This window comes from Agelaius phoeniceus, chromosome 6 (assembly GCF_051311805.1).
Source record: "Agelaius phoeniceus isolate bAgePho1 chromosome 6, bAgePho1.hap1, whole genome shotgun sequence".
NCBI classification, from domain to species: Eukaryota; Metazoa; Chordata; class Aves; order Passeriformes; family Icteridae; genus Agelaius; species Agelaius phoeniceus.
In genome coordinates this window covers 204,015-219,056 of record NC_135270.1, presented here as the reverse complement: position 1 = coordinate 219,056, position 15,042 = coordinate 204,015, and the positions used below count along the sequence as shown (strand labels likewise).

Sequence of the window (15,042 nt, the reverse complement as noted above, 5' to 3'; positions counted from 1 at the left end):
GGGTCCCACTATTACTGTGTGAAGGCTTTCTTGAAAGGCTGCTGTATTTATATTGTCTTTTTCCACTCCAAGCTTGACTTTTGCCCTCGTTTTTCGAGCTCTGCTGCATTGGGTGTCCCAAGGAGGGCGGGGTTCCTCAGCAGGGCTCTTAGGAGGCGGCGCTGATTCTGCTTTTTCTGAAGGCGTCTCAAAGCGTGCTACCAGAATGACAGTTTTGTGCCCTGGAAAGCTTTCCCTCAGTGCCATCAGCGCACGTCCGTGTCTGAATTGTGGAAGCAGACGGACTAAGAAAAGCCAGCACCCGGAGCAGATTTCTGTTGGCTCTGTGTCTGTGAGAAGCGGGCTGTGTGCTGGACGGGGAGAGGCGCTGTTGGAGAGTGGCATCAGCGCCAGGTGTGAGCTGTGAGGATGATGGGGGGCTCGGAGCAGCCCCAGGTGTGAGCTGTGAGGATGATGAGGGGCCGGCTCCTGCCGGGGGGGCGAGGCTGTTTTAGGGGGAGGCTTCGCCTCAGCTGCCTTTTGCATGGAGCTGCTGAGTAGAGGGGTTCATGGGGGGGCTCCCGGGGCTGTCTCATGGAAGGACTGCGAGAGCTTCTGGCAGCGTCTGGGCGAACACCTGGATACGCGCTTGGATCCGCGGAGCATCGCTTCAAGGAGGTGCCGAGGGACGAATCTTTGTGCCGGGAAGCAGCAGCCGAACGGGTGAGCGCGTGTGGATTTGGAGCGGGGACTTTGGTCCTTTCCCTTTTCAATTGGATCTTGGCAGTCCCCCCTCCCCGCTTCCCCAGGAACAAAAAGGGAGCTTGTGAAGACAAAAGAAATGAAGGAGAGGCAAGCAGCTACTCTCCTAATATTGTCTGTGTTTGAACTGGGGGGGATCCGCTTTCGCTTGCGGTTCCAAGGATGTCGGTTGAAGGAAAAGCTGCCTTTTCCCGGCTGTTAGGGGTATCCCAGGGGTGACAGGGAATCCCTGCGTTCCATTTGAACGGGAATGGGCAAAGTATTGTTGTCATCGGATGGCTTTGATTTGAAGGTAACCAGCCCATTTTCATCATCCTAAGGTTTAAATGGAGGGGACAGCGCTGGTGTCCCTCCTTTGCAAGGGTTTGAATGGAGGTCAAAATCCCCCTTTGCACATGGCTTGCAGGATTTCATTGGAGGAAAGCCCCTTCTTTTCTGCGCTCCTAGGGGATGAATTTGAAGGGGAGAAGCCATTTCTTTGCCCTTGTTGAAGCGAGGTGAGCGCCGCCCGCGGCGTCAGTTTCGGGGTTGAGTTGCGGGAAGCCGCAGCTCTGGCGGCGTTTGCAGGGCTGCAGTCGGGCTGTGCCGCTGCATTTGAGGGCGCTTCTTGTGGCCGCGGCCCGGGCCGGAGCGTTGCCGCTCGGGAGCGCTGCCGGCCCGGGCCGGGCGGGTGCCGAGGCGCACGGGGAATTTGGCGCGGCAGCGGCGGAGCCGCTTTGCCGGTGCGAGCCGCCGTGCGGAGCCGAGGGCAGCTGGCGCCGGGCCGGCCAAGGGCGGTAGAGGCGGCGCGGGCGCTGCTGCGCCGGCCCGGCCGGTGCCGGCCGCTCTGTCCGCTCCGGGCGCGGGGCTCGGGCGCCGCCGGGGCCCCCCGGGCAGGGGGAGCGGGCGGGGGCGGGGGGGTCTCCGGGGCGGCGCCGCCCCTGCGCGCCGGAGCAGCCGCCGGAGGAGCCGCTTTGCCGCCGGGAGCCGCGCTCCGTCCGGGGCCGGCAGCGCGGGGTTGGGCTGCCGCAAGTTCTTGGGTGTCGCGGTTCGGAGGTGGCTTTATAGGGATCGATCGCACGGGTTTGTTCTGGTCGCAGTGGGTGTGCGCTCAGGGCTATGGCGTTCTTCCTGACCGGTACGGTTCTCGGTTCGGGTGGTGACGATAAAGGTTTGGTTTGAATCGAGTTCTGTAGTCGGATATTTTTTTTTGCCGGGCTATTCTGTTTTTAAAGGCGTGCAATGGTTTCTACGGGTCGTTGCGTGAAGCAGCGGCTCGGATTTTAATTCTGTCGCCGTGGCTTTTATTAGCGTGGGCGTGTAGCGTTTGTTTCGGTGGGTTCGAGGTGGCGTCGTGTCGTTAATAGCAGCGGGGTTTTTAAAATCTCTCTAATTGCGTTTGTGTTTCTCGTCTTCCAGGGCTTTTATTTCTTTGGTTTGTTTGATTGTAGTGTATGTTTTATTGTTACGGATCATTTGGGAGATCTTGTGAATGGTTACGTTTCTCTTTCGGCTTTGTGTTTATTTCTGGGTGGTATTTTTATTTTGATCGAATGAGGTTCTATGCGTTTATTCTTCAGTTGGGAATAATTTTTTTGACGTAAATTGAAGTTGCTTTGGTTTGGGGGACTTTTGTTTTACAAATGTATTTTCTTTTTTTTTTTTTTCTTTTTTCTTTTTTTTTCGTTTCTTGTTGTCCTTTGACGTATTTGGTGGTTATTGATCAGTTTTATTTTTGGGAACGTGGGTATTTATATGGTGGGTCTTTTTAAGTAGGGGTTTTTTGTTTTTTTTTTTGGGTAGTTATTTTCTTATTTTTTAGTGGTTGAGATTTTTTGGTTTTTTTCTATTTCGTTCATTAGTTCGCTTTCTAAAGTTCTTTTGACAGAGTATTGCTTATTCTTTGAGTTAGTGTAGATGTAGAATTTTGGTTAGTTTTTAAAATAACGTTCAGGGTCAGTGGCACTGATTGGAGTTGAGCGAGTTGGTTTGGGTTTTTTTAGAGGTTTTTGTGATTTGCTGCGTGTGTTTCTCCAGGGTTTTCTTTTCGTTTGGTTCCATTTTTCTGATGTGATGAGAACTGTTAGTGAAAAGAGTGTTGTGTGTTTTTTTCGCTGGCAGTTGTTTGGCTGGTGGAGGTATCTTGATGGTTTTGGAAGACATTGGTGGGAATTCGCTGCTGTTTGTTTTGTCATTGCATTTAGGAATTGGATTTTAAATGTAAAATTCTAAGGATAGCTATCTTTAAACAAAACGAGTAGATGTGTAGAAATGGGAATAAACTTTTATTTTGATCTAAAATTTAACAGGTAACTTAAGTCATGATATATTCCAATAAGATATTGTATTTTTCAAAGAGCATTGTGTATGTTGATAGATATATCAATAGAGAGGCTAAATATAAACACAGCTCAAAGGAAATTTTAAATCTAGAAATGTGTTGCGAATCTATGCAGATATATAGATCAAATTATTAAAGGATTGTAAATGTAAAGTGACATAAATCCATACAACACGTAATACAAGTGATACCGTATACATCTTATGATGGTATATTATAGGAAACAGCTATAAATCTAGTACGTCGCTATGATATAATATCTAAAACATTATAGATATGGTAACTGTAAATACAACAACATTATTAAAAGTAGTTTAAAAGAAAGGATGGTTTTGTTTTTTACTTGGCAAAAGCAGGGGTTTTATTATAAAAACTACAAATACAAATGATAGAAAGGTAGAAATCTACTTGTAAAAAGATCTCATGAATACATCAAGATGGATATAAAAATTGAAACTATTAGAAAAAAGAAGTTGTAGCAGTAGATTTGGTACATGATAAAAATAATGATTTATCTCTATGATGTGAATAATAGATATGTGATATGTAATGATGAATGGAATGCATCAGTCTAAACGGTGACTATAAAAGTGAATATAATTATGCAAGCTCTAAATATAAAACTATTTCAATAGAGTTGAAAAGAAGGGTTGTTTGGTATTTGTTTGGTTAGAGATGGGATTTTTTTTGGAAGAATAAAAGTATGATAGAAATCTAAATGGAAGTCGAGAAATATACAATCAATAGATAATGATATTGCTACAACCACAAAGTATGAATAAATACAGATAATAGGAATAGGCATAATAGATTGTATAAACGACATAACACATCACTGTCCGGTCTAAATATGCGTGTGAATAGAACTAGGAAAACTAGAACTATCAAATTTATTTCAAGAAGGCATGAAAGAAAGGGGGCTTATTTGGTTCTTGTTTGGTAAGAGGCAGGTTTTTGGCATTTATTTTTAGAGGAGTTTTTGGGGGGGATGGCCCCTGTTCTTTTTTGCCGCCTTGGCCGCCCGCAGCCCCTCGGCGCGCGGCGCCCCCGGCTGGGGTGGGCGGCAGTGCTGCCGCCTTGTGGGCAGAGCGCGGTACTGCAGCCCGCCGCCGCCAGGCAGCCCTCTTGGGCGTGGCGCGTGGCGGAGTTTGGTTGACCTTCTGAAAATGGCGGCGAAAAGGGCGGGAAAGCGGAGGGCCCCCGGCGGTGTGTCTATGCGGACTGCCTGCACGGAACACCGACGCCGGCGCGGCCCCGGCGGGATTTTTGTGGCGTTTTAGGTGTACCCGACACGGGCTGTGGGGTCAGCGGCGCCGCGGGCGGGCGTACTTTTGCGGGTTTCGGACCGGCATGTGAGTAACCGCCTCTCTCGGCCGAGGTGGGGAGGGGGGGGGGGGGGGCCTCTCTCGGCCGCCATGTTGGGAGTGGCGCGTCACCACTGTCGCGGGAGTTTGTTTGACCTTCTGAAAATGGCGGCCAAAAGGGCGGGAAAGCGTAGGACCCCGGTGTGTCTATGCGGACTGCCTGCACAGGACACCGACGCCGGCGCGGCCCCGGCGGGATTTTCTCTTGTGTTTCAGGTGTGCCCGACACGGGCTGTGGGGTCAGCGGCGCCGCGGGTGGGTGTATTTTGGCGTGTTTCTGACTGGCATGTGAGTAACTGCCTCTCTCGGCCGCCATGTTGGGAGTGGCGCGTCGCCAATGTCGCGGGTGGTTTTTTTTTTTTTTTTGACCTTCTCAAAATGGCGGCCAAAAGGGCGGGGATATCGCGGACCCGGGAGTCTGCCGCCCTTTGGCCAGAGCGCGGTACTGCAGCCCCCCGAGCCAGCGCCCTGCCCCTCGCCGCTGGCTGCCGGGGGCGGGGCAAGGACGCGGCTGCCGAGCGAGGCAAGGGCGAGGGGCGGGAGCGAGCGGCGGGCGGGGCGGGAGCGAGCGGCGGGCGGGGCAGGCTCGGTAAATGGCCGGGAGGGGTGAAAGACGTTCAGGAGTGCAAAAGGGACACGATGGCTGAGAAGAATGGCCGGGGGGGGGTGCGGCCCGGCGGGGCCGCTTTCGGCGGGCGGCGGAGGCGCGGTCGCAGCGCTCCGCGGGCCGGGGGCAGCGAGCGGGGGCGGGCGAACGCCGTCGGAACGGGGCTGCACCCCCCCCCCGAGCCCGCGCACGCGCCTCTCCAGGCGGCGGAAGCGACGGCGGGCCGGAAAATCCCGGCGGGGCGGCGGCGCTGCCCGCTCTTTCTGCCGCCAGCTTTGCAAGGTAAGACCGCCCGCCCCGTCCCGCCGCCCTCCGGTGTCTGTAAACAGACAGACTCCCTCTGGCCTCCCACTTCTCCGTGCTGGAGAGTGGGAGAAAGGTCCGTGCTGCTTGCCGTGTCCTCGGTGGGCAGAGAGCTCTGACCTTGCCTTGCATGGGCTGCTGAGGATTGGATCCTTGGGGATGTGCTTGGATGCATTTAGTGACCTTTACAGATTTCTTTCCCCGCTTTTTTCAGTTCACAGAATCATGGAAGAATTCAGGTTGCAAGGGGCTCTAAAGATCACCTCATTCCAAGGCTGCTGCCGCCGTGGGCAGGGACGTGCTTCCATAGAGCAGCTTGCTCAGAGCCTCATCGCAGAGCACCGAGGGGCCTTGAACACTTGCAGCGATGGGGCAGCCCCAGGACCTCTGAGCAACCTGTGCCAGCCAGGTGCCAGAGGAGGAAGGAAGCCCTTCCCACCTGGAGCAGAGGCTGCGTAGCCTTGTGTCACCGAGCGTGTGAGACAGAAAGGCCCTTCCTTTCTGGAGGGGTAACAACACTCAAAGCTCTTTCTCGGGACAAGCCGAGCAATGGAAGGCCAAAGGAGCCTTCAGTTCTTCCAGCAGCTTTGGGAACAACTTGAAGGAGGAGCAGAGCTGGCCTGGTGCCTGCCGGCTCTGCAGGCAGTGGGCATGGCGAAGCTGCAGCTGCATCTGTCTTCTTGGCTGAGGCTTTATAAATGAGGCGCTTTTCTGTAGTTCCTTTTCAGGCATGACGTGCAAGTTGCCCCTAGAAGTCCAAAGGCAGCTGTTTTCTTAGCAGAAGGAAGTCAGGAGGAGGCAAAGCCAGCAGCTAAGTCTGGATAAAAAACTTGGCTAACCTCTTTCCCCCCCCTCCTCCAAACAGGCAATTGTGAAGCACTCAGCAGAGATCTGCCCGGGAGGAAAAGCAGAGCCAATCTCTGAGAAGAAGGGACGTGCGAGCTCTGGCGAGGACGGCTGCTCCCCCTGGCCTTGGTGTGGGACCTCCTGAGCTGCCATTCCTGTGGTGGGAGTGTTTCTCCTCTCCTCCAGCCAAGCCAGAGACCGCCTAGGGAAGGAGCAGGTAAGGTTGAAGTACCGAGGTCTCCCAGGTAAGAAGTGACACGGCAAAAGGAAATGGCCTCAACTTGCAGCAGGGAAAGCTTAGATTGGATTGGAGGGAAAATTTTTTCACTGAAAGGGTGCTCAGGCATAGGAGCCCAGGGAAGTCCCCATGCCTGGAGACATGTCAAGGATGTCAAGATGTGGTGTTTAGGGACCTGATTTGGGGGGGCAGCAGCTGGGCTCGATGTCCTTAGAAGGCTTTTCCAACCGCAAGGATCCTATGGTTCTGGAAAGCCTTGACCCCTCTGGCTCTAGCACAGCACCTGGATGCTGACAAAATGAGGCTGGTCCTAGAGCCTGGAGGTCCCTGTGCCACAGGGAGAGGACAAGCCGGTGTCACCTGCAGGGAGGGTCTCGTCCCCAGAGAGCCGTCAGTGACTCCGTCCCTGCCTGGGGCTCTGGGTGCGCCCTCGGGGGGCGGGGGACGACACCTGCCCTCAGGTGTCCCTCTGGGCACCTGGGAAGGGAACCAGGTCCATCCGTGCGGCAGCTGCAGGGCTTGCAGGCTTTGGGGCTTTGCAGCTGTGTGCCTTGTCACAAGGTGGCAGGGACGTGACACTGCCTGGCAACGCTGCTGGCCTCGGATCCTTGCTGCTCTCATCCTTATCCCATATGGATTTAGCAGCAATCTTCTGTCTTTGCTTTCAAACTGTCCTTGGGAGAGTTCCAAGAGAGGGTCATTAGTTATTTCAAAGCCTACATCTTTTACCTCTTGGCACTGAAGAGAAAAGACACAAACCTGCTTTGCATCCTTCTGCCTGGAAGTCATTGTGACACACAGGGAAGGGAGGAAGGGGCTGGCCGGGGTCAGCCTCTGCTGAGCCTCAGCTCTGGCTGCTCCTGCTCACAGGGTAAAGCCAAAAGCTGTCGTGATCAAAAACGCAGGCCGCCCTTCTGACCTGAGTCACAGGGGCCGTTTCTTCTGAATGAATCAAGGTGGGAAATCATTCTTGGAGCTTCAGAAGAAAAAAAACCCCAAAACCCTAGGTACGTTTGTAAGAGTGTGTATGTACGGACATTTCCTTTGATGAAGAAGAAAATCTTAGAAATATCATGTCACGTCTGGCTTCCTAGAGAAGATCCTGAACTCTGGGCTTCTGAAAGCAAATGGCTGTGCATTTATAGGAGCATTTCCCTTCTTTTTATGTGCCTCCCCCAGTCATCTTCTACCCTTGCCCACGGCAAGGAGAGCGCGGTGATTTGGCTGCTCCGCTCTGCCGAGGTTGTTGCAGGCTGTGTAGCAGGGAGTGAGGCCTTTTGTGGCTGCTCATCAGACATTTTCCTACAGCCTTCTCCCTGCAATGGTAAAATGAGACTTGTGTTAGCGAGCAGTCAAGTAGAGCAGGTAACATTAGAAAAGAATTGTTTCTGAGCTGCTGTTCACTAGCACGTGTTTCCCCTTTCCGGCAGAGCGCGCATCATTGCGGGCTTGGGATCGATTGAAATGCGCTAAGGAAACCAGCTCTGGGGAGGGAGGGAGGGAGGGAGGGAGGGAGGGAGGGAGGGAGAGAAATGCTCTCTTAACATGTGCCAATTCTTCTGTCAAACTCATCAGGGCAGGACAGCGTTCAGACTGAAAGTGTAAGAAGATGTGGAGGGAGACAGAGAATCTGACAGGAGCACCGGACTCACAAGTGCACGAATTTTGCTTTTGGCTTGGATTCAAACGCAGAAGTTGTAAGGAGTTTGGGAAGGAGAAGGGACATTTCAGAAGGAGAAGAAGAAAAAGAAGTTGTTGTTGTTGTTACAGCCCTGGCAAAATCTTTGGTTCTAGCTAATAAAGGAAGTTAGTTGAAATAAAAAAAAAGAAAAAAACGTGGGTTTTTTTTTTCCTTCGCTGTTGTATTCGTTGGTGGTTCGTTATATGGTGTGTTGTTTTATTTCTTGGTCTTATTACCTCTGTGTAAATAGTTTTTTTGAGTGAAGCTAACTTTCTGGAGGGGTTGGTTTGTATTTGAGGTAGGATAAATTTCAAGAGGTTTCTTTCCTAGACTTCTGATAGGTATTCCTGGGATTTTGGTTTTGTTTACTGTGTGTATAAACAGAGATTTGGTAGGGCCAGCTGGGCTGGCGTGGCCGGGGCGGGGCGCCGTGTCGACGAGTTGACGTCATTCGGCGGCACTCTGCCTGCAGTGCGCCCATGCAGACGGCAGGGGGCGCTGTGCCCGCAGTGCGCCCATGAAGACGGCAGGGGGCGCTGTATAAATAGAGTATTAAGTATAAACTATCTAAAAGAAGAAATAAAAGCTCTATGTCACCTGCAGCTGTAGAAAATTTCAGGCTCCCATGGAGGAAATAGTTTTCCTAAAATCATTACCGTTTTGGGGTTTTTTGCACTCCCCGGTAGCCTGAACGTTTCGACTGCTGCTTTTTTATCCTAAAGCCAGAATGGAAATCCCAGAGTAGAAATACAGGGAAAGAAAGAGAGAAAGAAAGAAAGAAAGAGAGACAGAGAGCGAGACAGAAAGAGAGACAGAGAGAAAGAAAGAAAGAGAGAGAGAGAAAGAAAGGGAGACAGAGAGAGAGACAGAAAGAGAGACAGAGAGAAAGAAAGAAAGAGAGAGAGAGAAAGAAAGGGAGACAGAGAGAGAGACAGAAAGAGAGACAGAGAGAAAGAAAGAAAGAGAGAGAGAGAGAGAAAGAAAGGGAGACAGAGAGAGAGACAGAAAGAGAGACAGAGAGAAAGAAAGAAAGAGAGAGAGAGAAAGAAAGAGAGACAGAGAGAGAGACAGAAAGAGAGACAGAGAGAAAGAAAGAAAGAGAGAGAGAGAAAGAAAGGGAGACAGAGAGAGAGACAGAAAGAGAGACAGAGAGAAAGAAAGAAAGAGAGAGAGAAAGAAAGGGAGACAGAGAGAGAGACAGAAAGAGAGAGAGAGAAAGAAAGGAAGAGAGAGAGAGAAAGAAAGAAAGAAAGGAAGAGAGACAGAGAGAAAGAAAGAAAGAGAGAGAGAGAAAGAAAGGGAGACAGAGAGAGAGACAGAGAGAAAGAAAGAAAGAGAGAGAGAAAGAAAGGGAGACAGAGAGAGAGACAGAAAGAGAGAGAGAGAAAGAAAGGAAGAGAGAAAGAAAGAAAGAAAGGGAGACAGAGAGAAAGAAAGAGAGACAGAGAGAGACAGAAAGAGAGACAGAGAGAAAGAGAGACAGAGAGAAAGAAAGAGAGACAGAGAGAGAGAGACAGAGAAAGAAAGAGAGACAGAAAGAGAGACAGAGAGAAAGAAAGAGAGAGAGAAAGAAAGAAAGAGAGAAAGAAAGAGAGACAGAGAGAAAGAAAGAGAGAGAGAGAGAGAAATAGAGAAAGACAGACAGAAAGAAAGAAAGAGAGAGACAGGAAGAGAGCGAGAGAAAGAAAGAAATAGAGAAAGACAGAAAGAAAGAGCGAAAGAAAGAAAAGGAAACAGGAAAGGAAGAAAAAAAAAAGGAGGAAGAGAAAGGAAGAAAAAAAATGAAAAAGGAAAAGGGTGAGAGTGAAAAAGAAAGAGCGAAAGTGGAAAAGGGGGTGAAAAACAGAGTGAAGAAAAGAAAAAAGAGTTGGAGTGGAAAAGAAAGGACATTCGGCAGGGGCGGTGCTGCCTAAGGTGCTTCCGCGCCCAGGAGCGAAGGAGCCGTTTGACCTCCTGGCGGGAGCGCAGCTCCCGGTGGCGGAGAACGGAGCGGTGGCTGTCAGTCCGAGACTCCAACTCCCGGCAGGCCCTGCGGCCGTAAAGCGCGGCGTCTGACGCAACGGCCGACGCGCCGTAGGAGTGGCTGGCGGCCCGAGGCGGCCGCGCGCCGGGGGAGCGGGCAGCTGCCGGCGCCTGTGCCACGCGGGACGGAGCCGCGGCAGCGACGCTGGAGGGGCGAAGCCTCCGTCCGGCCGCCCGCACGGAGCCGAGCGGCGCGGAAGGGGCGTCCGCCCGGCGCCTCGGCCTCGCTCAGCGGTCCCGGTGGCGGGGGCTGAGCTCGGGCGGGGCGCGCTGCCGCCCGCCGATGGCGGAGCGCCAGGCGGTGCTTTGCTGCCGCGGGCCGGGAGCTGCAGGAGCCGCCCCGGGCGAGCGGCGCCGGGCGCTGCCGCGGTCACTGTGCGGCGGCTGCCCTCGGGCTGGCGGAGGCGCGGGAGCCGCCGAGCTGCAGCCGTCTCCCTCGGGTCGCTGCCGCTGCTGCGGGCGGGGGCGGACGAGCGGCTGCGGAGGCGGCTCCGCGGCGGGCTCAGCCTTGCGAGCAGAGAGCGCTCGACATCGCTGGCATGACACGGCTGCTGAGTGCCTCAGTGCTCGTGGCTCTTCCTTCCACGCAAACGGATGGAGCGGCATCGCTGAGCAGTAAAACACAGCGATGGCCCGGAGAATGGCGAGCGCAAGGAGCGCCGGGCAGGATCCTTCTGATGGCACAGGTGCGATCGGCAAACTCAGCCCCTTGTGCCCCTGCCCTCCCGACCCCCAGGGGAAATGCTCTCCAGCCTCGAGCTGCTGAGAGACAAAACGTGTGATTTGACACTAGGGTCCGGAAAAGGTTTCCGTTTAGATTAGCAAATGCCTCCATTGTTCTCGGTTACATCCTAGGATCGGTTTTAGGCAGTGACTTTCTACCGCTTGTCGGATTTTCTTGTGCAATGGTAAGAAAATAGGCAGGTCTGATACTGGTTTCGCTTTTTTTCTACTTCATGTTCCATGAGCTGCTTTTATCCAAGCAATTGGTTTAAAGTTCTACTGTAGGCGTTTCTGGTTCACTTTTTTTTTTTTTTTTTTTCCCTCTAAATCGGCAGTAAATATAGCTGAGTAAAATTACCTTGGTTTTCTTCCTTCTTAAATGTTTTTATTGATAATCCTATTTGAATATGCAGAACACGTGGGTATGTCCTGTAATATATCCTAGCTTTTCTTGTTTACAGGGTACTCAGAAAATATTTTTCCCTTCGAGTCCCACTGAAACATTCTCCGTGCAATGTCCGTTAAGGTCTGTGTTTGCAAATAAGCCACCATCAGCTGAGATATTTGCCTGTGTACCTTTTCCTGTCATTCAGAGCTTGCGTTCTGTGGTTTTTATGATAAACCTATCAAACTTGCGAAACCATTTTGCAAGTCTTAACCGTTGAAGGCAGCAAGAAGTGGTTTTAAAGCCTGTTCTTGAGCAGACAAAGGGGAAAAGTGTGAATTTGCTGCTGAACTTGTCCTTTTTCATTTGACTTGCCTTGAATTATTTAGGAAGAGAGAGAACTAGAAAAAAGAGAGAAATAGAATTGGTTCTTGAGCCCTCCTAAAATGCTCCCCGTGATTCCGTGTGGAGCCAAAGTGAAGGGTGATGGAACAGAGCCCCTGTGCTTTAGAAGGAAATCAATTTCAACCTGATCTCCACCCTGAGTCTCCCTAATTTCTGTTTTTAAAATGCAAACTCAGTTTAGGAAGTGTTGGGAGTTAGTATTTTGGGGAAGAAATGGCAGTTGCACAAACCGTTCCATTTCCCAGAGGCTCTGGGAAGGATTCATTTTGTAAGCGCTGTAACTGCCATCAGTTGGTGGTTCGGGGTTGGAATGTGCACTTGCCCTCCTATAAAGCACTCGTTCATTTGCATTTCAGTGCCAGGAGTCTGGAGAAACTGGAGAAGAGCCCAAGAGACATTTTTCATCCTGAGATACAAAAGGTAGGAAGTGACTTTTTTTGGTTTGGTTCTTTTTCTTTATGATTTCCTGGAAATAGAAGTAATTAAGTATAGATCCTACTGGTTTGTTTCTTCCAGTAGCTAATAAGAATAATAATAAGAAGAATCTAATACTACTTAAACTGTCTTTTTATCCATTGAGCTGGCCATTTCAAATCCAAACTTCTAAACACAAATAAAACCATCATCCTTGTAGAATCTTTAATAGGAGGGGGCTAAAGATGCTGTTTTTGTTGACAGGATTTATTGGTTCTTGAAGGGCAAGAGGTGAGTACAAGCCTAACTACTTCTTGCTCACAGACCCGTCCGGTGAATACGGCTTTGTATTTGGATGGGCTTTTGATGAGTTCTAAATCAATTGCTCGTTACAGTAAAAAGAAGTCCTGTTTTTTTGAACCTGACAGCAAAAATAACTTGAAGCACCAACTAAATAATAATAGATCACCAATTTAAGTTAATGAATTTATGCTATACTATCAAAGTTTAAAGGTAAATCATTATGTATTAGGAGATGGTATAAAATGTATGTTCTAACGTGTAGGATGTATGCAAAGATTAGAGGAAACAAATTTTTATGTCTTCTGTTTGACTGTTTACCAAATAATATTTGGTTTTATTTTCCAGGGATCGGTGAATTTTAAATTTGGAGTCCTCTATGCTAAGGATGGTCAGCTTACAGGTGATGAAATGTTCAGTCACGGTGAGTTTTCCACCTTCTCCTTAATTGTTTTGCTCATCTGAAAAAAAAAAAAAAAGGCAAGTTAAAAAAGGTATGTTTATTATTTGTTAGCCCGTTCTGTCCGTTTCCTCAGTATTTGCTGGAGCTCTGCTTACCCAAGCTTTGGGTAAAACAAGCTTTGGGTTCCTTCTGTCCCACTGGGTGTTGCCCAGTTTGGTTGCATCTGGTGAAATTCACCCTGAGCCCTTACAGAACCAGCTCAAACCACGTGAGAGCCATTCGCAGCTCTCTCAGGACACCTGGAGGAGGATGGGTGACGTTTCTGAGCATCTGGCAAGTGCACTTCTATCAAAACTCGGCCTGTGCAATTTCTGGGGAAAACCCTTCTGTATCCTGAAGGGTTCCTCAAAGTCTGTTGAGGATCCAGTTAGCAGTTGCTCACCTGGATGGTTCCAGCTCCTCAAGCTAACACTTGTACTCTTGCCCTGTAGTTTAGATCTATTGTAGTTTTGTTATTTTGCAAGATTTTACGTCTTTGGACAATAACGTGCATTTCACTCTTTGGAACCTCTCGGATCGTGCTTTGGTGCAGCACCACCTAATGGGACACTTGGCTGCTGTGCTGAAGGGCTTGGTTACTGGAATTGTAAATCCCGGAGAGTTTGTAAGTCTTCTGTCCCCAGGGAGGTGTCACGCTTTGTTCACCGTTGCTCTGTTTGTCGGGTGCTGCTTCTCGTCGGAGGTATTAACTTCAAACTGCCCTGTTCTTTTTTGAACTTTTTTTCCTGGTTCTCTCCGTAGGGCAGGGAAGGACTCTCGTATCCCGGTCGTCAGACTCAGCGCTGCCCGAGAAGATACAGAGACTGTAAAAATCATAAGGAGCAACTAGGACTGCAGAGGAAACAAACTGGAGAGAACAAAAGGTGATATTGTTCTCCTTAGCCTGGATTAGAAACATCCACTGCGCTTTGATGCCGGTGGCTGCCAGGGGCTCGTTAGGTCTCTTTAGGCAGGTGTAGGTGTTCACTTGTAGGTTTTCTCTCTGGACAAGTCAATTCAGACTTTGCTAAGCTTATATTTGAAAATTACTCTCTAGTTCAGTCCAGCATGACATTTTTGAATGTTGTAAAAAAAAAACATGTTACTGTGAATTTGCTAATGATGCGAAGCTTTAGGGAAAAATAAGATTTCGGGGTCGGGAGATAGGGGAAGAATTTAGTGGGGACGTTAGACTGGCGTGAAGCCTGCTTTAAGCTGGACTGGCACACTGGCAGATCCCCTATCCAACAGGAGTGCTTAGATTAGCCCGGGTGCTGCCCATTGTTTCTGTAGGAATAAATGTTTCCTGGCCTTCAGAAGTAAGCTGCTTTGAAAACCTGGAAGCTGCAGTACGGTGACAATCCACGTGCTTGGGATTCAAAGGAGATTTCAGAAGGGTGATGGGCTTTTGTCTTTTCCTACAAGTCCATGTAATCCTACGGAGGAGTTTTTAATTGCGTGCTGCCGAGTCATCCATCAGAGCCCTGTTGTACCGATCATCGTGCAAATACAAAACAAAAAATCAGAGCCTGTCCCAGCCCTTAGAGCCCAGCCCATTATTTCCTCAGGCTGCCTCTGTGTGCCATTGATACTCACCACGGGAGCGAGCTGAGGGTGGCTGCAGCTGTTGGGAGCAAACTCCTTCTCGGCCCACAGCAACAGAACTGGGACGACGCCTGGGCCAGCGCCTCTCTGCTCTCGTCTCCCCAATCTCCAGCAGAGCAGCTCCGGCCCATCCGGGTGTGCGTGACCCAGTTCCCGATGGTCTGAACGCGCTGGGCAGCGCTCGGCTGCTGTGGGGGTTCAGGGAAGGCAGAGTGTGCATCATCATCCTCCTGAACCTAAGACAAACCCAAGGGAGAAGCCATAGGGTGGCAATCAGTCGCATCCATGCTAAATAAAACTCGCAGGTGTTTGTAAGGATTGTTTCTGCTTGTTCTTTGTTGTGCTTCTGTGCTTAGAAAGCGTCCCTTGAAAATGAGTTCAGTTCATCACTGGAAACTTTGTTTGCAGACCCTCACTGAGCAGAATTTGTTGCAGACTCGGTGCACGCTGTGCTGCCCTCCTGGGAGTGTGAGGAGCTCCAGCGTGCTACTTTGTGCTTTAGGACACTCTGAGGGATTTATTCCTTTTGGGATCCACGATGAGAATTCCCAAGAGAGGTAATAATAAGGTATGAGATTGGAAAAAAGCCTGTGTCCTTGGAATGTTGTTGTTGTTGTCAAAAGTTAATTTTTCCTTCTTCCTTAGC

At 50.2% G+C, this 15,042-nt stretch overlaps 2 long non-coding RNA genes across 3 annotated transcripts; both read left to right on the top strand.

Moving 5' to 3' along the window:
* The first annotated feature begins 591 nt into the window (after nucleotides 1-591).
* Nucleotides 592-8,190, top strand: LOC143694194 (uncharacterized). The gene is made up of 3 exons (XR_013182544.1): nucleotides 592-702; nucleotides 6,201-6,398; nucleotides 7,995-8,190. It is a non-coding gene; the product is annotated as an uncharacterized LOC143694194 (long non-coding RNA).
* Nucleotides 8,191-10,265: 2,075 nt separating this feature from the next.
* Nucleotides 10,266-14,711, top strand: LOC143694265 (uncharacterized). Of its 2 annotated transcripts, XR_013182613.1 has the most exons (4): nucleotides 10,266-10,808; nucleotides 11,992-12,055; nucleotides 12,698-12,773; nucleotides 13,554-14,711. It is a non-coding gene; the product is annotated as an uncharacterized LOC143694265 (long non-coding RNA). The 2 variants fall into 2 exon arrangements; XR_013182612.1 differs by lacking the exon at nucleotides 10,266-10,808 and having other exon boundaries at nucleotides 11,871-12,055.
* Nucleotides 14,712-15,042: the final 331 nt, after the last annotated feature.